This window comes from Lutra lutra, chromosome 5, assembly GCF_902655055.1.
Source record: "Lutra lutra chromosome 5, mLutLut1.2, whole genome shotgun sequence".
In the NCBI taxonomy this organism is placed as follows: Eukaryota; Metazoa; Chordata; class Mammalia; order Carnivora; family Mustelidae; genus Lutra; species Lutra lutra.
In genome coordinates, this window is record NC_062282.1 from 154,294,772 (window position 1) to 154,320,649 (window position 25,878).

General features: G+C 37.5%; 1 pseudogene; it reads right to left on the minus strand.

Moving 5' to 3' along the window:
* Positions 1–18,019: 18,019 nt before the first annotated feature.
* Positions 18,020–18,959, minus strand: LOC125101243 (olfactory receptor 2M2-like; annotated as a pseudogene).
* Between the last annotated feature and the right edge of the window lie 6,919 nt (positions 18,960–25,878).

Sequence of the window (25,878 nt, forward strand, 5' to 3'; positions counted from 1 at the left end):
GTATTGCATGGAGCACTGGGGATGGTGCATAAAAAATGAATCTTGGAACCCTGAAAAAAATTAAAAAAAAAAAAAAAAAGGAAATCCAGAGTCAGAAGCTTAATCAACTGAGTCCCCCAGGCACCCCTGTTTGATTGTTGATCTTTAAACTTGTACCACTATGGTTGGAAAATATACTTGGTATTATTTCAGTATTCTTAAATTTGTAATATTTGTTAGGTCTTTGTGTATTTATCCAGGGCATTCTATTTTGTGTACTTGAAGAAAACTTGTATTCTGTTTTTCTTAGAGGTAATGTATATATATACATATATACATACACACACACACACACACATATTGTTCTATGATATATACATCATTCTACTACATATATGTAATACATCATTCTAAAATATATATATGTATATATCTTTTAGAACTATCTAAAAGATATATATATATGTACATGTACATATGTACAGAACTATCTAAAATATATATATATGCATGTACATATATATATACCTACATATATATATATATATATATCTTTTAGATTGATGTATTCTGAAGTATTATTCATGTAGAAGATGTTCTTATTTTAAAATAAAATCTTTAACTGATGGTACATTTTTAAAATAAAGCACCTAAGAGAGTAAGCAAACACAGGGAAGGGTGAAATATGTTGAGAGGATAAAGAGTACACTCATCATGATGAGCACTGAATAATGTTGTAAAAAAATTAAATCACTATATTGTACATCTGAAACTAATAGAACGCTTTATGTTAACTATACTGGAATTAAAACAAATGCTGAATTCCAATTTATTTAATCCTTACCTTCTGTGCTTCTCTCCATATAAACAGTTACTTTGAAATAATCTGAAACAACAAGTGTAAAGTCTCTACTCTTAATCTGAGCTTTGTCTGGGAAATTTTGCTAATCATTATCACTTGATGAAAATTTTTACTGGAACATTATTTTTAATTTAAATTCAATTTAGTTAGCATATAGTGTATCTTTGGTTTCAGGGATAGAATTTCGTGATTCTTCAATTGCATATAACACCCAGTGCTCATTACATCCAGTGCCTTCCTTAATGATTATCACCCAATTATCCCTTCCCCCTCCCTCTTTCCCTCCAGCAACAGTCAGTGAGTTCCCTATAGTTAGGGGTCTCTTATGGTTTGCCTCCCTGTTTTTATCTTATTTTATTTTTCTTTCCTTTCCCCATTGTTCACCTGTTCTGTTACTTAATTCCACATATTAGTGATATCACATGGTATTTGTCATTCCTAGACTGACTTATTTTGCTTAGAATAATACTCTCTAGTTCCATCCACATTGTGGCAAATGGGAAGATTTCATTCTTTTTGATGGCTAATATTCCACGTTTGCTTTATCCATACATCTGTTGATGGATATCTGGGCTTTTTCCAGAAATTGATCAAAGTCTTTTAAAACTTTCCTTCCTACTTGGTTTACAAAAGAATAAGATTTCAAACCCTGCAATGCCCTCCATTTCTGGCTCTATATGCTCTGTTTCACTGTTGTGCCTATCACCCATTTAATTTTCTTTTTTTGTAACATCTTAATTCAATTTTATTTTTTTCAGTGTTCCAAGATTCACTGTTTATGCACCACACCCAGTGCTCCATGCAATATGTGCCTTCCTTAATATCCACCACCAGGCTCACCATCCACCCACCTCCCTCCCCTCCATAACCCTCAGTTTGTTTCTCAGAATCCACAGTCTTCCATTTTTCATCTCCCCCTCCGATATGCCCCAATTTACTTTTCCTTCACTTCTCCTAATGTCCTTATGCTCCACAAGTAAGTGAAACCATACGACAATTGACTTTCTCTGTTTGACTTATTTTACTCAGCATAATCTCCTCATTCATATCCATGTTGATAAAAAAGTTGGATATTCATTCTTTCTGATAGCTGCATAATATTCCATTGTATATATGGACCACGTCTTCTTTATCCAGTCATCTGTTGAAAGGCATATCAGCACTTTCCACAGTTTGGCGATTGTGGACATTGCTGCTATGAATATGGGGCTACAGATGGCCCTTGTTTTCACTACATCTGTATCTCTTGGGTATATATCCAGTAGTGGAATTTCAGGATCATAGGGTAGCTCTATTTTTAATTTCTTAAGGAATCGCCACACTGTTTTCCAAAGTGGATGCACCAACCTGCATTCCCACCAACAGTGTAAGAGAGTTCCCCTTTCTCCACATCTTCTACAACATATTTTTTTTTTTCCTGTCCTGTGGATTTTGGCCATTTGAAGTGGTGTAATATGGTATCTCAGTGTGGTTTTGACTTGAATTTCCCTGGTGGCTAATGATGATGAACACTTTTTCATGTGTCTGTTAGCCACTTGTATGTCCTCTTTGACAATTGTCTGTTCATGTCTTCCACCCATTTTTTGATATGATTATCTCTTTTTCAGGTATTGAGTTTGAGGAGTTCTTTATAGATCCTGGATATCAGCCCTTTGTCCATACTGTCATTTGCAAATATCTCCTCCCATATCGTGGGTTGCCTCTTTGTTTTGTTGACTGTTTCCTTTGCTGTGCAGAAGCTTTGGATCTTGATGAAGTCCCAAAAGTTCATTTTTGCTTTGTTTCCTTTGCCTTTGGAGACATGTCTTGAAAGAAGTTTCTGTGGCCAATGTTGAAGAGTCTACTGCCTATGTTCTCCTCTAGGATTTTCATAGATTCCTGTCTGACATTGAGGTCTTTTATCCATTTTATCTTTGTGTACAGTGAAAGAGAATGTTTGAGTTTTATTCTTCTACACATAGCTCTCCAATTTTCCCAGTACCATTTATTGAAGAGACTGTCATTTTCTACAGGATATTTTTTCCTGCTTTGTCAAAGATTAGTTGACCATAAAGCTGAGGGTTCATATCTGGACTCTCTACTCTTTTCCATTGGTCTATGTGTCTGTTTTTCTGCTAGTAACATGCTGTCCTGGTGATCACAGCTTCGTAATAAAGCTTGAAATTAGGCAACGTGATGCCCCCACTTGTGTTTTTCTTTTTCAACATTTCCTTAGTAATTTGGGGTCTTTTCTGGTTCCATACAAATTTAGAATTGTTTGCTCTGGCACTTCAAAGAACACTGGTGGAATTGTGATCAGGATGGCATTGAAAGTATAGATTGCTTTAGGCAGTATAGACATTTTAACAATGTTTATTCTTCTGATCCAAGAGCATGGAATGGTCTTCCATCTTTTTGTGTCTTCTTCAATTTCTTTCATGAGTGTTCTGTAGTTCCTTGAGTACAGATCATTTACCTCTTTGGTTAGGTTTATTCCAAGGTATCTTCCACCCTAAAACAACAGAATAATCATTTTTCAGGAGTGCATATGGAACTTTCCCCAGATTACACCACATACTCAGTCACAAGTCAAGGATCAACTGATACCAAAAGATTGATATTATTCCCTGCATATTCTGAGCCCGGAATTCTTTGAAACTTGAAATCAAACACAATAAAAAAGTTTGGAAGGAATACAAACACTTGAAAACTAAAGACCGTCCTGCTCAAAAATGTTTGGATCAACCAGGAAATCAAGAAAGAACTTAAACAATTCATGGAAACCACTGAGAATGAAGACATATAAGTCCAAAACCTATGGGATAGGCAAAGTCTGTCCTAGGGGTGGATTACATAGCCATCCATGCCTCACTCAAAAAAAATTGAAAACCCCAGAATACACTAACTTTCTTTACACTGTAAAGAACTGGGAAATCAACAAATTAATCCATCCCCAGGGAGAAGAAGGTAAATAATCAAGATTAGAGCAGAGATCAATGAGTTAGAATCTAGAGATAGAGTAGAACACATCGACAAAACTAGAAGCCTTTTTTTTTTTTTAAAGAATCAATAAGATCTTGATTGGATTATTTGTTCTTTGGGTGTTGAGTTTGCTAAGTTCTTTATAGATTTTGGACACTAGCCCTTTATCTGATATGTCATTTGCAAATATCTTCTCCCATTCTGTCAGTTGTCTTTTGGTTTTGTTCACTGTTTCCTTTGCTGTGCAAAAGCTTTTGATCTTGATAAAATCCCAATAGTTCATTTTTGCCCTTGCTTCCCTTGCCTTTGGTGATGTTCCTAGGAAGATGTTGCTGCGGCTGACGTCGAAGAGGTTGCTGCCTGTGTTCTCCTCGAGGATTTTGATGGATTCCTTTCTCACATTGAGATCCTTCATCCATTTTGAGTCTATTTTCGTGTGTGGTGTAAGGAAATGATCCAATTTCATTTTTCTGCATGTGGCTGTCCAATTTTCCCAACACCATTTATTGAAGAGGCTGTCTTTGTTCCATTGGACATTCTTTCCTGCTTTGTCGAAGATGAGTTGACCATAGAGTTGAGGGTCCATTTCTGGGCTCTCTATTCTGTTCCATTGATCTATGTGTCTGTTTTTGTGCCAGTACCATGCTGTCTTGATGATGACAGCTTTGTAATAGAGCTTGAAGTCCGGAATTGTGATGCCACCAACTTTGGCTTTCTTTTTCAATATTCCTTTGGCTATTCGAGGTCTTTTCTGGTTCCATATAAATTTTAGGATTATTTGTTCCATTTCTTTGAAAAAAATGGATGTTACTTTGATAGGAATTGCATTAAATGTGTAGATTGCTTTAGGTAGCATAGACATTTTCACAATATTTATTCTTCCAATCCAGGAGCATGGAACATTTTTCCATTTCTTTGTGTCTTCCTCAATTTCTTTCATGAGTACTTTATAGTTTTCTGAGTATAGATTCTTAGTCTCTTTGGTTAGGTTTATTCCTAGGTATCTTATAGTTTTGGGTGCAATTGTAAATGGGATGGACTCCTTAATTTCTCTTTCTTCTGTCTTGTTGGTGTAGAGAAATGCAACTGATTTCTGTGCATTGATTTTATATCCTGACACTTTACTGAATTCCTGAACAAGTTCTAGCAGTTTTGGAGTGGAGTCTTTTGGGTTTTCCACATAGAGTATCATATCATCTGCGAAGAGTGATAGTTTGACTTCTTCTTTGCCGATTTGGATGCCTTTAATTTCCTTTTGTTGTCTGATTGCTGAGGCTAGGACTTCTAGTACTATGTTGAATAGCAGTGGTGATAACGGACATCCCTGCCGTGTTCCTGACCTTAGCGGAAAAGCTTTCAGTTTTTCTCCATTGAGAATGATATTTGCGGTGGGTTTTTCATAGATGGCTTTGATAATATTGAGGTATGTGCCGTCTATCCCTACACTTTGAAGAGTTTTGATCAGGAAGGGATGCTGTACTTTGTCAAATGCTTTTTCAGCATCTATGGAGAGTATCATATGGTTCTTGTTCTTTCTTTTATTAATGTGTTGTATCACATTGATTGATTTGCGGATGTTGAACCAACCTTGCAGCCCTGGAATAAATCCCACTTGGTCGTGGTGAATAATCCTTTTAATGTACTGTTGAATCCTATTGGCTAGTATTTTGGCGAGAATTTTTGCATCTGTGTTCATCAAGGATATTGGTCTGTAGTTCTCTTTTTTGATAGGATCCTTGTCTGGTTTTGGGGTCAAGGTGATGCTCATGATTATCTGTTTTTGAGTGTTGAGTTTCAGAAGTTCTTTACAGATCCTGGATATCAGCCTTTGTTTGTTTGTTTGTTTGTATGCTTATTTATATATTTATTTTTTGATAACTGAAGTCTTTCAAACTTGGATGAGCATTTCCAGTCTCTGGGACATATTCAGCCAAAGATATGATTCATAGTGCATACTCTTTTCCCATATATATATATATAATTTTTATTTCTTTGAAGCTTAACAGTATTCATTGATTTTGCCCCACACCCAGTGCTCCATGCAATATGTGCCCTCCCCAATACCCACCACCTTGTTCCACCAACATCCCATCACCCGACCCTTCAAGATTCTCAGTTGTTTTTCAGAGTACATGGGTTCTCATGGTTCACCTGCCCTTTGAATTTCCCTAAAATCCATTCTCCTATCCATCTCCCCATGTCCTCCATGTTATTTGTTATGCTCCACAGATAAGTGAAAACATATGATAATTGAGTCTCTCTGCTTGACTTATTTCACTCAGCATAATCTCTTCCAGTCCCGTCCATGTTGCTACAAAAGTTGGGTATCCATCCTTTCTGACGGAGGCATAATACTCCATAGTGTATATGGACCACATCTTCCTTATCCATTCGTCCATTGAAGGGCATATTTGTTCTTTCCACAGTTTGGCGACCGTGGCCATTGCTGCTAGAAACATTGGGGTACAGTTGGCCCTTCTTATCACTACATCTGTATCTTTGGGGTAAATACCCAATAGTGCAATTTCAGGGTCATAGGGAAATTCTATTTTTAATTTCTTGAGGAATCTCCACATTGTTCTCCAAAGTGGCTGCACCAACCTGCCCTCCACCAAGAGTGTAAGAGTGTGGGTCTCCTGGGTGGCTCAGTGGGTTAAAGACTCTGCCTTTGGCTCAGGTCATGATGTCAGGGTCCTGGGATCGAGCACCAGAATGGGCTCTTTGATCATCAGGGAGGATCCTTCCTTCTCTGCCTCTCTCTCTGCTGGCCTCTCTGCCTACTTGTGATCTCTATCTGTCAAGTAAATAAATAAAATCATTAGAAAAAAAGAGTGTAAGAGGGTTCCCCTTTCTCCACATCCTCTCCAACACATGTTGTTTCCTGTCTTGCTAACTTTGGCCATTCTAAGTGGTGTAAGGTGGTATATCAATGTGGTTTTCATTTGAATCTCCCTGATGGCTAGTGAAGATGAATAACTTTGCATGTGTCTGATAGCCATTTATATGTCTTCATTGGAGAAGTGTCTGTTCATGTCTTCTGCCCACTTTTTGATATGATTATCTGTTTGTATGTGTTGAATTTGAAAATTTCTTTCAAGATCCTTGATATCAACCTTTTGTCTGTACTGTCATTTGCAAATACCTTTTCCCATTCTGTGGGTTGCCTCTTTGTTTTCTTGACAGTTTCCTTTGCTGTGCAGAAGCTTTTGATCTTGAGGAAGTCCCAAAAGTTCTTTTTCACTTTTGTTTCCTTTGCCTTTGAGACATAACTTGAAAGAAGTTGCTGTGGCTGATATCAAAGAGGTTACTTCCTATGTTCTCCTCTAGGATTCTGATGGATTCCTGTCTCACGTTGAAGTCTTTTATCCATTCGAGTTTATCTTTGTGTACAGTGTAAGAGAATGGTCAAGTTTCATTCTTCTACATATAGCTGTCCAGTTTTCCCAGCACCATTTATTGAAGAGACTGTCTTTTTTCCAATGTATATTTTTTCCTGTTTTGTCAAAGATTATTTGCACATATTTGAGGGTCAATATATGTGCTCTCTCTCTGTTCCACTGGTCTATGTGTCTGTTTTTATGCCAGTACCATGCTGTCTTGGTGATCACAGCTTTGTAGCTCCGAGTTTTAGTTTTGTTTTTCAACATTTCCTTAGCGATTCGGGGTCTCTTCTGATTCCATACAAATTTTAGGATTATTTGCTCTAGCTCTTTGAAAAATACCGCTGGAATTCTGATCGGAATGCCATTAAAAGCATAGATAGCTCTAGGCAGTATAGACATTTTAACAATGTTTATTCTTCCAATCCAAGAGCATGGAATGGTCTTCCATCTTTTTTATGTCTTCTTCAATTTATTTCATGAGAATTCTGTAGTTCCTCGAGTACAGATCCTTTACCTCTTTGGTTAGGTTTATTCCCAGGTATCTTATGGTTCTTGGTGTTATAGTAAAAGGAATTGATTCTCTCATTTCCCTTTCTGTATTTTAATTGTTAGTGTAAAAGAAAGCCACTGATTTCTGTACATTGGCTTTGTATCCTGCCACGTTACTGAATTGCTGTATGAGTTCTAGTAGTTTGGGGGTGGATTCTTTTGGGCTTTCCATATAAAGAATCATGTCATATGCGAAGAGAGAGAGTTTGACTTCTTCATTGCTGATTTGAATACCATTTTTTTCTCTTTGTTGTCTGATTGCTGTCGCTAGGACTTCTAATACTATGTTGAAGAAGAGTGGTGAGAGTGGGCATCCTTGTCGTGTTCCTGATCTCAGCGGGAAGGCTGCAAGCTTTTTCCCATTGAGAATAGTATTTGATGTGGGTCTTTTATAGATAGATTTTATGAAGTTTAGGAATGTTCCCTCTATCCCTATACTTTGAAGCGTTTTAATCAGGAACAGATGCTGGATTTTTTTCAAATGCTTTTTCTGTATCAATTGAGAGGACCATGTGCTTCTTCTCTCTTCTCTTATTGATTTGTTCTATCACATTGATTGATTTAAATGTTGAACAATACTGGTAATCCAGTGATGAATCCCACCTGGTCATGGTGGTTAATATTTTTAATGTACTGTTGGATCCTGTTTGCTAGAATCTTGGTGAGAATCTTAGCATCCATATTCATCAGTGATATTAGTGATTAGTGATTAGTGATTCATCAGTGATATTAGTCTGAAATTCTCCTTTTTGGTGTGGTCTTGGATTGGTTTGGGGATCAGGGTTATGCTGGCTTCATAAAAAAATCTGGAAGTTTTCCTTCTGCTTCAATTTTTTTTTGAAACAGCTTCAGGAGAATAGGTGTTATTTCTTCTTTGAAAGTTTGGTAGAATTCCCCAGGGAATCCGTCAGGTCCTGGGCTCCTTTTAAGGGGAGTTTTTTTTTTTTTTAATTTATTTTCAGCGAAACAGTATTCATTGTTTTTGCACAACACCCAGAGCTCCATGCTATCTGTGCCCTCTCCAATACCCACCACCTGATTCCCCCAACCTCCCACCCCCCACCCTTCAAAACCTTCAGATTGTTTTTCAGAGTCCATAGTCTCTCATGGTTCACTTCCCCTTCCAACTTCTCTCAACTCCCTTCTCCTCTCTAACTCCTTTTGTCCTCCATGCTATTTGTTATGCTCCACAAATAAGTGAAACCATATGAAAATTGACTCTCCCTGCTTGACTTATTTCACTCAGCATAATCTCTTCCAGTTGCATCCATGTTGCTACAAATCTTGGGTATTCATCCTTTCTGATGGAGGCATAATACTCCATAGTGCATATGGACCACATCTTCCTTATCCATTCGTCCGTTGAAGGGCATCTTGGTTCCTTCCACAGTTTGGCGACCGTGGCCATTGCTTCTAGAAACATTGGAGTACAGTTGGCTCTTCTTTTCACTACAACTGTATCTTTGCGGTAAATACCCAGTAGTGTAATGGCAGGGTCATAGGGAAGCTCTATTTTTTAATTTCTTAAGGAATCTCCACACTGTTCTCCAAAGTGGCTGCACCAATTTGCATTCCCTACAACAGTGTAAGAGGATTCCCCTTTCTCCACATCCCCTCCAACACATGTTGTTTCCTATCTTGCTGATTTTGGCCATTCTAACTGGTGTAAGGTGCTATCTCACTGTGGTTTTCATTTGAATCTCCCTGATGGCTAGTGATGATGAACATTTTTCATGTGTCTGATAGCCATTTGTAAGTCTTCATTGGAGAAGTATCTGTTCATATCTTCTGCCCGTTTATTGATATGATTGTCTGTTTTGTGTGTGTTCAGTTTGAGGAGTTCTTTATAGGCCCTGGATATCAACCTTTTGTCTGTACTGTCATTTGCAAATATCTTCTCCCATTCCGTGGGTTACCTCTTTGTTTTCTTGACTATTTCCTTTGCTGTGCAGAAGCTCTTGATTTTGATGAAGTCCCAAAAGTTCATTTTCACTTTTGTTTCCCTTGCCTTTGGAGACATATCTTGAAAGAAGTTGCTGTGACTGATATCAAAGAGGTTACTGCTTATGTTCTCCTCTGGGATTCTGACGGATACCTTTCTGACGTTGAGGTCTTTTATCCATTTTGAGTTTATCTTTGTGTACGGTGTAAGAGACTGGTCGAGTTTCATTCTTCTACATATAGCTGCCCAGTTTTCCCAGCACCATTTATTGAAGAGACTGTCTTTTTTCCACTGTATATTTTTTCCTGTATTGTCGAAGATTAACTGACCATAGAGTTGAGGATCCATATCTGGGCTCTCTACTCTGTTCCAATGGTCTATGTGTCTGTTTTTATGCCAGTACCATGCTGTCTTGGTGATCACAGCTTTGTAGGGAAGCTTGAAATCAGGTAACGTGATGCCCCCAGTTTTACTTTTGTTTTTCAACATTTCCTTAGCGATTCAGGGTATCTTCTGATTCCATACAAATTTTGGGATTCTTTGCTCCAGCTCTTTGAAAAATACCAATGTAATTTTGATCGGAATGGCATAAAAGTATAGATTGCTTTATGCAGTATAGACTATTTAACAATGTTTATCCTTCCAAATCATGAGCATGGGATCGTCTTCCATCTTTTTGTGTCTTCTTCAATTTCTTTCATGAGTGTTCTGTAGTTCTCCAAGTACAGATCCTTTACCTCTTTGGTTAGGTTTATTCCCAGATATCTTATGATTCTTGGTGCTATAGTAAATGGAATCGATTCTGTAATTTCCTTTTCTATATTTTCATTGTTAGTGTATAAGAAATCCACTGATTTCTGTAGATTGACTTTGTATCCTGCCACGTTGCTGAATTTTTGTAGGAGTTCTAGTAGTTTGGGGATGGAGTCTTTTGGGTTTTACATATAAAGAATCATGTCATCTGTGAGGAGAGAGAGTTTGACTTCTTCATTGCCAATTTGGATACCTTTTATTTCTCTTTGTTTTCTGATTGCTGTCACTAGGACTTCTAATACTATGTTGAACAAGAGTGGTGAGAGTGGGCATCCTTGTCGTGTTCCTGATCTCAGTGGGAAGGCTGCAAGCTTTTTCCCATTGAGGATGATATTTGCTCTGGGTCTTTCATGGATAGATTTTATGAAGTTCAGGAATGTTCCTCTATCCCTATACTTTGAAGCGTTTTAATCAGGAATGGATGCTGGATTTTTTCAAATGCTTTTTCTGCATCAATTGAGAGGACCATATGCTTCTTCTATCTTCTCTTATTAATTTGTTCTATCACATTGATTGATTTGTGAATGTTGAGCCATCCTTGTAGCCCAGGAATAAACCCCTCCTGGTCATAGTGGATAATCTTTTTAATGTGGTCTTGGATCCTGTTTGCTAGGATCTTGTTGAGTATCTTAGCATCTATATTCATCAGTGATATTGGTCAGAAATTCTACTTTTTGGTACGGTCTTTGCCTGGTTTGGAGATACAAGGTAATGCTGGCTTCATAGAAAGAGTCTGGAAATTTTCCTTCTGCTTCAATTTTTTGAAACAGCTTCAGGAGTATAGGTGTTATTTCTTCTTTGAAAATTTGGTAGAATTACCCATGGAATCCATCAGGTCATGGGCTCTTGTTTTTTGGGAGGTTTTTGATCATTGCGTCAATATCGTTACTAGTTATCTGTCTATTCAGTTTGTCAATTTCTTTCTTGTTCAATTTTGGGAGTTTATAGTTTTCCAGGAATGCATCCATTTCATCTAGGTTTCTTAGGTTATTGGCATATCACTGTTGTTAATAACTTCTGATGATTGTTTGTACTTCCTTGATATTAGTTGTGATCTCTCCCTTTTCATTCATAATTTTATTAATTTGGGCTTTCTCTATTTTCTTTTTGATTAGTATGACCAATGGTTTATCGATCTTATTGATTCTTTCAAAAAACCAGCTGCTAGTTTCATTGATACGTTCTATTGTATCTCCGGTTTCTACGTCATAATTCTCTGCTCCAATCTTGATAATTTCCCATCTTATGTGTGGAATTGGTTTGATTTGTAGTTGATTCTCCAGTTCTTAAAGTGTAGAGACAGCTGATGTGTTCTGGATTTTTCAATTTTTTTGAGTGAGGCTTTGATGGCTATGTATTTCTGGGTACCTGCCTGGCCTATTTAGGACTGCCTTTGCTGTATCCCATAGGTTTTGGACAGAAGTGTCTTCATTCTCATTGGTTTCCATGAATTGTTGAAGTTCTTCTTTGATCTCCTGGTTGATCCAAGCATTCTTAAGCAAGGTGGTCTTTAGCTTCCAGGTGTTTGAGTTCCTTCTGAACTTTCCTTGTGATTGAACTCCAGTTTCAAATCATTGTGATCTGAGAATATGCAGGGAATAATCTCAGTCTTTTGGTATTGGTTAGTCCTGATTTGTGACCCAGTATGTGGTCTATTCTTGAGCAGGTTCCATGTGCGCTTGAGAAGAATGAGTATTCTGTTGTTTTAGGGTGCAATGTTCTTTATATAACTATGAAGTCCATCTGGTCCAATCTGTCATTCAATGCTCTTGTTTCTTTATTGATTTTCTCCTTCGATGATCTGTCTGTTACTGAGAGAGGTGTATTAAGATCTCCTACTATTAATGTATTCATATCAATATGACTCTTTATTTTGATTAATAGTTTTCTTATGTAATTGGCTGCTCCCATATTGGGGGCATTGATATTTTCAATTGTTAGTTCGCCTTGGTGGATAGTACTTTAAGATTTATGAGTGTCCTTCTTTATCTTTGACTACAGTCTGTAGTTTAAAATCTAATTTATATTATATGAGAATCGCTACCCCAGCCTTCTTTTGAAGCCCATTGGCATGAAATATGATTCTCCGACCCTTCACTTTCAGTCTCAGTGTATCCTTAGGTTCAAAATGGTCTCTTGTAGACAACAAATGGATGGGTACTGACATTTTATCCAATCTGTAACCCTGTGTCATTTTATGGGTGCATTTAAGCCATTCACATTGAGAGTGATTATGTGTAGATACAGTTTTATTGACATTGTGTTACCTTCGAAATCTTTCTTTCTGTAGATTGTCTCTATATTGTTGTTCAATGATATTTTTAGGATTTTTTTGTTTTATAGAACTGCCCTTAATATTTCCTGTGGTGTCAGCTTGGTGGTTGCCTACTCTTTTAAGCCTTTCTGGTCTTGGAAACACTTTATCTCTCCGTCCATTTTGAATGTCGGTCTTGCTGGATAAAGTATTCTTGGCTGCATGTTCTTCTCATTTAGTGCCATGAATATATCTTGCCAGCCCTTTCTGGCTTGCCAGGTCTCTTTGGACTGGTCTGACATTATTCTGATAGGCTTTTCTCTGTACTTAAGGAGCTTCTTTGTCCTAGTTGCTTTCAGGAGGGTCTACCTACAATTATAATTCTTCATTCATACTATTAGGTGTCTCAAGGACTTTCGAGAATCTATAATGTTGGGGGAAACTGTCCTGTTTCTAGTACATGAATGCGGGTTCCAGTCATGAGATTGGGAAAATTTTTATGGAGAACCTGTTCCACTATATCTTCTAGACTTTTTTCTTTCTCCTCCCCTCAGGGATTCCAATAATTCTGACGTTGGAACATTTCATGGCATCATTTATTTCCCTGATTCTGTTTTCGTGGCTTCTAAGCTGTTTGCTCCAGGCTTCCTCCTGATCCTTTCTCTCTATCTGTTTGTCCTCCAGATCACTAATTCTATCTTCTGTCTCAGTTATCCTAGCTTTTAGAAAATTTAGATTAGATTGGAACTCATTGAGAGCATTGTGAACTTCATCCTTTGTGGCTTTCAGTTCTGCCCTAACATTGTGAACATCATCCCTGGTGGCTTTCAATTCTGCCCTATTCAATTCCATTTGGTCATCAATGATTTTCTCCAACCTAGCTATTGTCTGGATAATTGTTAGCCTGAATTCCCTTTATGACATATTGTCTTTGTCGATAGCCATTAGCTCTGTTGCAGAAGGTCCATCCTCTGAATTTTTTTTCTGTTGGTCATTCCTCCTCCTAGTCATTTTGGTGAGAGATGACTGAACCAATGTAGCTGGATGTTTCGACCTTGGTGCAGTCAAGGTACACCCTGGAACGCTTCTCAGCAATCAGGATTCCCCACCCAAATGAGAGAAAAAAGAAAAGAAAAAGAAAAGAAAAAGAGTGAGAGACAGGAAAAAAAGGAAGATAAAAGAGAAGTCTCAGCCCAAATGGGCCCCAAGTTATGATTTATGAAGAATATAAACAAAAACAGACAAAGAAAAAGACTGGTAAAAGTACATGACAAGATATATATATATATATATATATATATATATATATATATATATATATTTATGCAAAATAAAAAAAAAGAAGAACCACCTCGCCAAAAATTACCCCAAGTATAAGATTTATATACTATCAGGACAAACACAAATACACAGAAACAGTGGAAGAATAAAAAGTTGATAGAGTGGTTATAAATTCTCAGTGTGTGGTGAGGAAGGTTATTTTGATTCTTCCTGGATGTATCTTGACATTTTTGTTAAAGGACTCAACTTTCCTAAGATAAAGGGGGATTAATAATTGGTTTAACTATAGGGGTGGCATTGAATGGGGAACGAGGGTTACAGTGAAGTTTAACTCTATATGAGTATTAGAAAATAAAAATACGCTTTCTCCACATCCTCGCCAGCATCTGTCATTTCCTGACTTGTTAATAAGTCAATCGGAGAAAGACAACTATCATATGATCTCCTTGATATGAGGGAGAGGAGATGCAACATGGGGGGTTGAGGGGGTAGGAGAAGAGTAAATGAAACAAGATGGGATTGGGAGGGAGACAAACCATAAGTGACTCTTAATCTCACAAAACAAACTGAGGGTTGATGGGGGGAGGGGGTTGGGAGAGGGGGGTGTGGTTATGGATATTGGGGAGGGTATGTGCTATGGTGAGTGCTGTGAAGTGTGTAAACGTGGCGAATCGCAGACCTGTACCCCTGGGGATAAAAATATATGTTTATAAAGCTGTAAAAAAAAAAAAAAAAAGAAAAAAAAAAGAAAAAAGAAAAAAAAAGAAAATAAAAATAAAAAGAGAATAAACTAGACTAAACTAAACTAAAATTTAAAAAAAATTTAAAAATAGGAATGCAAAAGAAAAACACAGGTGTATATATCAAAAAGTTCTAATTAGGAGGTTATAATGGAATTTGATGTACTGGACATCTCACTGTTATGGTAAGTAGGTTAAAAAATTATCTATATATAAAAAAAAAGAACCCAAATATTGGGAACGAGTTAAAAATAAAAATTTTATTTATGAAGTAGTGGTGGCTGTTTTCTTGTCATCCTTTTTTTTTCCCTTTCCTTGTTGGTTTTCTGAGGGAGGGGCCAGCCACGTGAGTTATCCGTCAATGATGTTCCCTGATTTAAGTCCTCCTGCCCCCCTCAAGGGGGGGGGGGTTCTGAGGAAAACGGTTTTTCAGGCTTTTGTTCTCTGGAGGTTTTTATGTTTGTTTGTTAAATTTTTCCCCCCCTCTCACCTTGACAGCTTTTGATGGTTTTTGGAGGTTTAGAGGAAGGCAAACTGCACCCCAACCTCCCTCTCAGAGAGAAGCCTCAGTCTCTCCCCTGTGGGTGCCACAGAGCTGCTGGCAGAGCAGGTTCCATGTTGCAGTCCCTGGGGACGCAGGATCTCCTGCTTGTACCCAACACCGCAGCAGCGGTGGCTGTCTGGGCAGCTTCAAACCACCAGAGAGGTTCCAAGCAGTGATCACACACTGAGATTTTCCTGCTGGCCCTAGCTGGGAGTGCCTGGTCTTTCCAGGCTGGAGAACACTGTGCTGGCACCTGGGCACACCTCTCCCAGGGGAGGGTGTGGGGCGCACACATCTCAGGCTCTGATAGCATGGCGCGGGTCTAAGAGTGCCGGGCTTGGCCTTTGCACACCTTTCCCAGGGGAGGGTGTGGGGCGTGCACATCTCAGGCTCTGATAGCACAGTGTGGCATTCTGCCATCTGGCGATGCTCCCAGCCCCTCACAGGAGCTGGACCCTATGCGTTCTCGGGCGCGCTGGTAGCTCAGGGACCAAGACCTGGTTTCTCTGCTGCACTTTCTCTGGCTGAGTGACAGGGGAGGCTGTCCTAGGTCAGGGGACTTAAGCCTCTGTCCCTAACCACCCCGATTCCCACAAATTACCCCTGCAATTCTTTGCTCTTTTTGAGTGCTTTCAACCAGAGTCCAAGTTAATGCTGTTCCCCAGACACAGGGCACTCTCATATTGGGGTATTACTTTCCAATCGGTTGCCTCTCGTGGCTCCCTCCCCCTTTTGATTATCTTTCGATATCAGTCCAACATTCCCACTCTGCTTTACCTGCCCACTGGTGTCTTCTGCCCCTTTAGAGATCCAGACGTGTATAATTCTGATCTCAGGCTGATTTCATGGGTTATCAGATTTCTTTGGTAGGTAATCAGCTCACTTTAGGGTACAGGTTGAAATGGCACCCTCTCCTCCTTCCCAGCCATCTTGTCTCCCCCTGGATATCAGCCTTTTGTCTGTACTGTCATTTGTGAATATCTTCTCCCATTCTGTGGGTTGCCTCTTTGTTTTTTTTTTTTTTTTTGTTTTTTTTTTGTTTTTTTACTGTTTCCTTTGCTGTGCAGAAGCTTTTGATCTTGATGAAGTCCCAAAAGTTCATTTTTGCTTTTTTCTCCTTTGCCTTTGGAGACATGTCTTGAAAGAAGTTGCTGTGGTTGATGTTGAAGAGTTTACAACCTGTGTTCTCCTCTAGGATTCTGATGGATTCTTGTCTCACCTTAAAGTCTTTTTTTCCATTTCAAATGTATCTTTATGCATGGTGTAAGAGAATGGTCAAGTTTCATTTTTCTATACATAGCTGTCCATTTTTCCCAGCACCATTTATTGAAGAGACTGCCTTTTTTTTTTTTCCACTGTATATTTTTTCCTGTTTTGACCATAGAGTTGTGGGTCCATATTTGGGCTCTCTACTCTGTTCCACTGGTCTATGAGTCTTTTTTTGTGCCAATACCATGGTATCTTGGGGATCACAGCTTTGTAGTAAAGCTTGAAATCAGGCAATGTGATGCCCCCAGGTTTTTTTTTTTTTCTTTTTCAAAATTTACTTAACAATTTGGGGTGTCTTCAGGCTAACAGACACATGAAAAGATATTCATCATCATTAGCCATCATGGAGATTTAAATCAAAACCCCATTGAAATACCACCTTATACCAGTTAGAATGGCCAAAATTAACAAGACAGTAAACATTGAGTGTTGGAGAGGATGTGAAGAAAGGGGAACCCTCTTACCCTGATGCTGGGAATGCAAGTTGGTGCAGCCATTTTGGAAAACAGTGTGGAGATGCCTCAACAAATTAAAAATATGCAACTGCAGTACTGGGTATTTACATAAAAGATTCAGATGCAGTGAAAAGAAGGGCCATCGGAGCAGCAATGGCTACAGTCACCAAAATGTGGAAGATGCCCTTCAACAGAAGAATGGATAAAGAAGATATGGTCCATATATACAATGGAATATCATGCAATCATCAGAAAGGATGAATACTCAACTTTTGTATCAACATGGATGGGACTGGAGGAGATAATGCTGAGTGAAATAAGTCAAGCAGAGAGAATCAATTATCAAATGGTTTCACTTACTTGTGGAGCACAAGGAATAACATGGAGGACATTGGGAGAAGGAGAGGAGAAGTGGGTTGTGGGTAATCAGAGGGGGAGACAAACCATGAGAGACCATGTACCCTGAGAAACAAACTGAGGGTTTTGGAGGGGGTGGTGGACATTGGGTGAGCCTGGTGGTGGGTATTAAGGAAAGCACGTATTACATGGAGCACTAGGTGTGGTGCACAAACAATGAATCTTATAACACTGAAAAAAAATAAAATAAAATTTTAAAAGAATGATCACTCAAAATTAAGACATTGGGTTTTCCAGAATTTTTTTCTAAGATTAAGTTTATGACATGCCAAAAAACACAAGAAGATTAATTAATACATTCATAAATTGGATGTTATCACAGGCAATAACCTCTATTTGTTAACTGATAATAAAAAATGAATAAAATAAGGTATTGTCTTGCAATAAATATTTACTTATAGCAATTTCTTCAACTTACCATAAAAATGTAAAATATTTGAAGAAAAAAATGTGAAGTTTTTCCATTTCTAAATCTTAGGTTGTTGCTTATAGATCCAAAAAGGTCATTAAATATTAGTTAACTTTACTGATTGAATACATAAATTTGAGCATAAATCAAATCAAAGATTATCAGGCAATTTGCTCTCTAGACTTACCCTTCCTCAGCACTTTCATGAATGCTCTGGCCACCTTGTTGTGGAGGCTGTAGATGAGGAGATTCAGTATGGGAGTAAGGATGGTATAGAAGACTGACACCATCTTGTCCTGGGTGGGGGAATGATCTGAAGTGGACTGCATGTATATGAACATGGCTGCTCCATACTACATTCCCACCACAATGAGGTGAGAGGAGCAGGTGGCAAAAGCTTTTTGGCGACCCTCCTCAGACCCATGTGAATGACAGCCACAATAACACGAACATAGGAAGCAATGATTACTGCTACAGGGAAAAGAAGCATAATAACACAACAGATAAATATCATCTTTTCAAATAACAATGTGTTGGTGCATGAGAGTGAGAAGGGGAGTGGCATCACAGAAAAAGTGGGTACATCTCAGGCTATACAATATGAGAATGATAATGCAACTTCAACTTCAACTGTACCATCGAGGGAGCCAAGAATCCATGAAGAAGCTGCCATGAGACCACAGATTTTCTGGCTCATGAGAACTGAATATCGTAATGGGTGACAAATGGCAACATAATGGTCATAGGCCATGGCAACTAACAGGAAACATTCTGCTCCAAGCAGAGCCACATATAAAAATATCTGGATTCCACAATCAGCCAAAGAAATGGACTTCTTGCCAGACAAGTAGTTGAAGGCCATCTTGTGTACAGTGGTGCAAATGAGCATGAGGTCCATGAGGGATAGTTGGCTGAGAGGAAATACATGGGTGTGTGAAGCTGATTGTCCAGGTAGATGAGGAGAACCATAACAATGTTCCCAGTGAAGGCCACTGTGAAGACGCCCAAGACCAGAGAGAAGGGGAAGATGTGGGTGGGGCTGTGACTGAATATTCCCAGCGGGATGAAGCCTAAATTGAAGGTCTGATTCTCCCATGCCATGATAAATATGCTGACTACATGGAATACAAGAAATGACACATGGCTGGTATTGTGTTATTGAAATATTAAGCTTTTCCCTTCTAAGTCATCCCTTCTACCAAATTGCCTAAGCAAGAGAAAGTTCTTTCTTTGGCCGTATTTTTTTTTTTTTTCATTTTTAGACTAGGTATATTAAAGCATAGCTTTCACTTGATATAATTTTTAATACAGCATACATTGTTCAGAGACATAGTAAGTTACATGGCAAAAATATGAGTTTTCTCAAGTCATATGATCAGAGTAACTAGTCAACTCCTGTGTGTAGTGTAGATTGCCCATTCATAAAAAAAATATGATCTTGAAAGAGATACATTTACAAGAGGTTGATGAGATTTTCTTTATATCTCTTTATGTTTCTCATAAGACTTAGCATAACAATTCTACTCAAGAGTAGAGAGAATCATGAATTGATGGAAATGAGACAAGTTTAATCAAATGTCAAGTAAACAGAACACATTGAGAAATCAGCAATCAGATGTTCCTTAACTAACATTTATTCTAATTAAAGTGAATTGTAGTGGAAATAGCTCCACATAAGTATACACTTTCCTCACTCATCTCAAAATGGTGTGTGCCCAGAATGTCTGGGTGGCTCAGTTTGATTAAGTACCTGCTTTGGGTCACATCATGATCGCAGGGTCCTGGGATCAAGCTGCATGATGGGCTCCCTCTTCAGTGGGGAGTTTTCTTCTTCCTCTTCCTCTGCTCCCCCTCTGCTCATGCTCTCTCCCTAACTATTTATTTGAGAGGAAGAGAAGATATCTATCTCTATCTATAAAAACTTATATATATATATATATATATATATATATATAGTCCTCTGTTTTCACATTCTTTTCTTTTCTTTTTTACTTTCCTTTTCAAAAGACAAAACATTTTTTCACTTTCTTGCCTAACAGTCCCTGAACAAACTGAAAATACATGCTGTCTCTACCACCTCTGTGTCCTTCTAAGTTCTTTATCTCAGTAGTATTCCCCAATTCTGTGTATCTAATATTTCGATTATAATTCAGGTGTTCAATACATCCTAAATTCCTAATCAGTTATAAATTCTCTTAGATATATTTCTTACATTTATGCCTATCAAGAAAGTCAACTCACACTGTGTAAATAGTTATAGTTCATGCTGCTTAATTTTTCAGGTAATTTTTCTTACACTCAGTTGCTAAATAAATGTTCCTAACACAATCTTTTAACCTTATTCAAACCTGTCATTATGCATATTATAGAAAAATCTTCAAATATTCCTATTTAAAAATGCAAAAGTTTTCAACAGAAATTTACAACAGATATTTCAACAGAAAATTACATCGCTTGACTCAGTAGAATTTCAGTTCTTCCAAAAAGTGGTATGTCCTTTCTATTTCACTGTTTAGCTTTTGTGTCTTTATTAAGAAGGGAGCATGACTTCCCCATTGACATTATGCAGTATATCTAGAGCAGCCACATAGGTTCAGTTATCCTAATACTCATCTAACTAAACTCTCCTGTCCCACTTTTCTCTCCTTTACTCAATACCCCTCTCAAGTTTCTAACTCACTTTTTTTCTTTACTATATATACTGTCTTTCCATGTTCAGCTGATATCAACTCTCTTTATTTAGTCAGTATTACTCCTTTGCTCTGCTCTTCCTACCCCAATCTTTTAAACTCCTTTCCTCAGAATACAATCCTTGAAGCTGATGAGTATCACAAAAATAGCTGGTGATTCCTTTAGAAAAAACTCATCAATATCTCTAAAAAGCCTATCTTACATTAAATAAGGCATGTGGTATGATGAGCACTGGGTGATATATGAACTCATGAATCATTGAACATTTACAATATCTTGGTTAATTTAACTGAAATATAAAAAGCCCATCTTATTTGTGCCATACCTCAATATTACAAATAAAACTGAACTTCTGGATTTTCCCAAAGAATAACTGTATTGTATCACTCCTCTTAAAACTTCAATTTTCAAGTGGCTCAGATTGCCTGTAGAATGGGTTCTCATCTCCTTGCTGATCTTTTCCTGAGATATTTAAGAAATTCATTCTAGACTAATATCAAAACAGGTATTTCCAGGATATCTGTTCTCCACTTCCCAATATAAACTTTATGCATTACTACTTGCAGATCCCAAAGATACAATAAATAAATCTGATCTTAAATGTCTTTTTAGGAAACTCTGCTCTTCCAGAATCCTTATCTTTATAAATAACATCTCCCTTCAAATTCCAACACAGAGATATATTTCTCCATACAACTTTCTTTATTCTATAGCTAGCAAACTCTGCATATAGTAAGCTTACAGGAGATATATGACCTCTACCGCTGTTCTGCATAAGAGGCAAATATTATGGACCTTCAAATCAGGGAAGCCTGAGCTTACAATATTGCTCTACCACCAACTTGTATGTCAATAAGTAGGTTAATAAATGTCTCTGAACACTCATGAAAGAAATTGAAGAAGACACAAAAAGATGGAAGACCATTCCATGCTCTTGGATTGGAAGAATAAACATTGTTAAAGTGTCTATATTGCCTAGGGCAATCTATACTTTCAATGACATTCCGATCAAAATTCCAGCACTATTTTTCAAAGAGCTGGAGCAAAGAATCCAAAAATTTGAATGGAATCAGAAAGACCCCAAATCGCTAAGGTAATTTTGAAAAACAAAAATAAAACTGGGGGCATTACACTACCTGATTTCAAGCTTTCCTACAAAGCTGTGATCACCAAGACAGCATGGTACTGGCATAAAAACAGACACATAGACCTGTGGAACATAGTAGAGAGCCCAGATATGGACCCTCAACTCGATGGTCAAACAATCTTTGACAAAACAGGAAAAAATATCCAGTGGAAGAAAGATAGTTTCTTCAATAAATGGTGCTGGGAAAACTGGACAGCTATATGTAGAAGAATGAAACTTGACCATTCTCTTACACCGTACACAAAGATAAACTAAAATGGATAAAAGACCTCAACGTCAGACAGGAATCCATCAGGATCCTAGAGGAGAACATAGGGAGTAATCTCTTCGATATCAGCCACAGCAACTTCTTTCAGGATATGTCTCCAAAGGCAAAGGAAACAAAAGCAAAAAAGAACTTTTGGGACTTCATCAAAATCAAAAGCTTCTGCACAGCAAAGGAAACAGTCAAGAAAACAAAGAGGCAACCCACGGAATGGGAGAAGATATTTGCAAATGACAGTACAGTCAAAAGGTTGATATCCAGGATCTATAAAGAACTCCTCAAACTGAACACACACAAAACAGACAATCATATCAAAAAATGGGCAGAAGATGTGAACAGACACTTGTCCAATGAAGACATACAAATGGCTATCAGACACATGAAAAAATGTTCATCATCACTAGCCATCAGGGAGATTCAAATGAAAACCACATTGAGATATCACCTTACACCAGTTAGAATGGCCAAAATTAGCAGGACAGGAAACAACATGTGTTGGAGGGGATGTGGAGAAAGGGGAACCCTCTTACACTGTTGGTGGGAATGCAAGTTGGTGCTGCCTCTTTGGAGAACAGTGTGGAGATTCCTCAAGAAATTAAAAATAGAGCTTCCCTATGACCCTGCCATTGCACTACTGGGTATTTACCCCAAAGATACAGATGTAGTGAAAAGAAGGGCCATCTGTACCCCAATGTTTATAGCAGTGATGGCCATGGTCGCCAAACTGTGGAAAGAACCAAGATGCCCCTCAACGGACGAATGGATAAGGAAGATGTGGTCCATATACACTATGGAGTATTATGCCTCCATCAGAAAGGATGAATACCCAACGTTTGTAGCAACATGGACGGGACTGGAAGAGATTATGCTGAGTGAAATAAGTCAAGCAGAGAGAGTCAATTATCATATGGTTTCACTGATTTGTGGAGCATAACAAGTAGCATGGAGGACAAGAGGAGTTAGAGAGGAGAAGGAAGTTGAGGGAAATTGGAAGGGGAGGTTAACCATGAGACACTATGGACTCTGAAAAACAATCTGAGGGTTTTGAAGGGGCAGGGGGTGGGAGGTTGGGGGAACCAGTTGGTGGGTATTGGAGAGGGCATGGAATGCATGGAGCACTGGGTGTGGTGCAAAAACAATGAATACTTTTACACTGAAAATAAATAATTAAAAAAAAAGATGTCTCTGAGTTTATGTTTTAATCCCCTCTTTCCCTCACAGGGTTGTTATAAAGTACAATGGGTTAATTCTTTAATGTTCCTCATCTTAATATATGTATCATACCCCGAATTCATCATACGAATATTTCCATCATTACAGCCTTTTCACAGCCCCCCAATATTGCAATAATCTTCACGTTATTCCCCCCTTTTAATATTCTATTTTTCTTCCTTGATTTCTAACTGGTAAGCTATATACTTATTTTATATGTGTTTAATCCATATAAAATCATTTGCAGAAGGATGAAGACCATAAGATCCTCACAGGTGATTGGAAGCATGCACAAATTGACTACATGCACTGGAGAATTTTGCAATGATTTTCACCTTAGTATTTATAACACTGTTCTAAATAAGGCCTTATATTATTTAATATCTTCATGGGTATTATATAATTTAATCTTCAAAAGGACCTGTGACAAATATAAGAAACATTAATTTTACAGATAATATAAAGGGGAAAGTTGCAAATGGACATGAAATAGTACCTTCTTATTTAAATGATTTTAATATATTAAAATTTCTAATAATATAGTTTTTGACTAATATCTGATTACATTTGGTTGAACTCCAGAATGCCATAGATATTTAGCAATATACAGTCTCCCTCAGTCTTACCTTCTAAGTGTTTCAAGGAGATGCTACTTGCAGAGTAACTGAAAACCTTTAAATTGCCAGAGGAAACCTATGCAAAACAATTTTACTAAGTCATCAGTGATTTAATTTTACAATCCCTCCAAGGAATTTAGTCCCTGATATTCAATTAAAATACTTTATGTTAGCATCCATTTTTTCTCTTAGGCCTCAAACATAATTGTTTTCCAAAATACAAGTTTTATTGATATTTAAGATCAAATCAAAAGTTCTGTCATCTTGATTGATAATTTTGTTCTCCTGTTTCCTGGATCCTTTATGTATTATTTATGACACTTTTTATCTTTTTAAAATATCTCACATTTTCTTCTTCCTTCTTCCTTCCTTCCTTCCTTCCTTCCTTCCTTCCTTCCTTCCTTTCGTTTTTTTTCTACACCAGCATGGGGCTTGAATGCACAACCCCAAGATCAAAAGTCACATGCTCTAATGACTGAACCAGCCAGGGACCCCAATCTTTCATATATTTAAAGTCTTAATCAACTCTGTAAAATGAAGGAAAAAACAGGCAGTTGAACATCAGGAGAAGGAAGGGAAAAATGAAGGCAGAGAAAGTAGAGTGGGAGATGAACCATGAGAGACTATGGACTCTGGGAAGCAAATCGAGGGTTTTGGAAGAGAGGGATGTGGGGGGGGTTATTAAGGAGTGCATGGATTGTATGGAGCACTGGGTGTTGTATGTAAACAATGGATCATGAAACACTACATCAAAAACTAATAATGTACTGTATGGTGAATAACATAACATAATAAATGAATTTAAACAAATAAATTTCTCATTGTGGTTTGGCCTTACTTACCTCTAAATAGAGATCTGTTAAAATTCACTAATATTTTCAAACTGATAAATCAAGTGATCTTATTCTCATCATTCAAGTTGAGATTCCTATACTTGATATTTCAGCACTGTTTCAAATGACTCTTTTTTTTTTTTGAAATGTGCTATTGATGATTACTCTTTTCTGATTGTACTACTAGTTTTCTTATCACCATCCTCAAATACACAAATACACTTGTTTAATTTTCTCTTCATAAAATATTTTGGTTCCCTATGACTTTTTGCTTGCTTGTTCCGAGTTTTTATTTAAATTCCAGTTAGTTAACATATAGTGTAATATTAGTTTCAGTAGAATTTAGTGACTCATCACTTAGAGCCAACACTCTGTGCTCATCACAAGTGCACTCCATTATACAAACATACATTTAATACATCCCCCTTGCCTATCTCCCACCATCAACACTCAGTTTTTTGTCTATAGTTAAGAGTCTGTTTTATGGTTTGCCCCTCCATGCCATATTCGTCTGTTTTGTTTCTTAAATTCCACATATGAGTGAGTTATGAGTCTTTCTCTAACTGACTTATTTCCCTTAGCATAACATAACATATGAAATCTTGCAATTTGCAACTATGTGGACAAAACTAGATTTCCTAAGACTTTTGGACATGTCTTTCTCTTTCTCATGTGCTCACAACTATGAAGAATAACTGTATATTTTCAGTCTAAATGTTTTCATTCTTCTACACATAGCTGTCCAATTTTCCCAGCACCATTTATTGAAGAGACTTCCTTTTTTCCACTGGATATTTTTTCCTGCTTTGTCAAAGATTATTTGACCATAAACTTGAGGGTCCATATCTGGGTTCTCTATTCTGTTCCTTTGATTTATGTGTCTGTTTTTGTGTCAATACCATGCTATCTTGGAGATCACAGATTTGTAGTAAAGCTTGAAATAAGGCAACATGATGCCCTGGCTTTGTTTTTCTTTTTCATAATTTCCTGGTGATTTGGGATCTTTTCTGATTCCATACAGATTTTAGGTTTCTTTGTTTCAGCACTTTGAGAAATGCTGTTTTTTTATCAGGATGGCATTGAAAGTATAGATTGCACTGGTCAGCACAGATATTTTAATAATGTATTTTCTTCCAATCCATGAGCATGGAATGTTTTTCCAATTTTGTGTCTTCTTTAATTTCATCAATGAGTGTTCTGTAGTTCCTAGAGTACAGATAATATTACCTCTTTGGCTGGGTTTGTGCCATAGTAT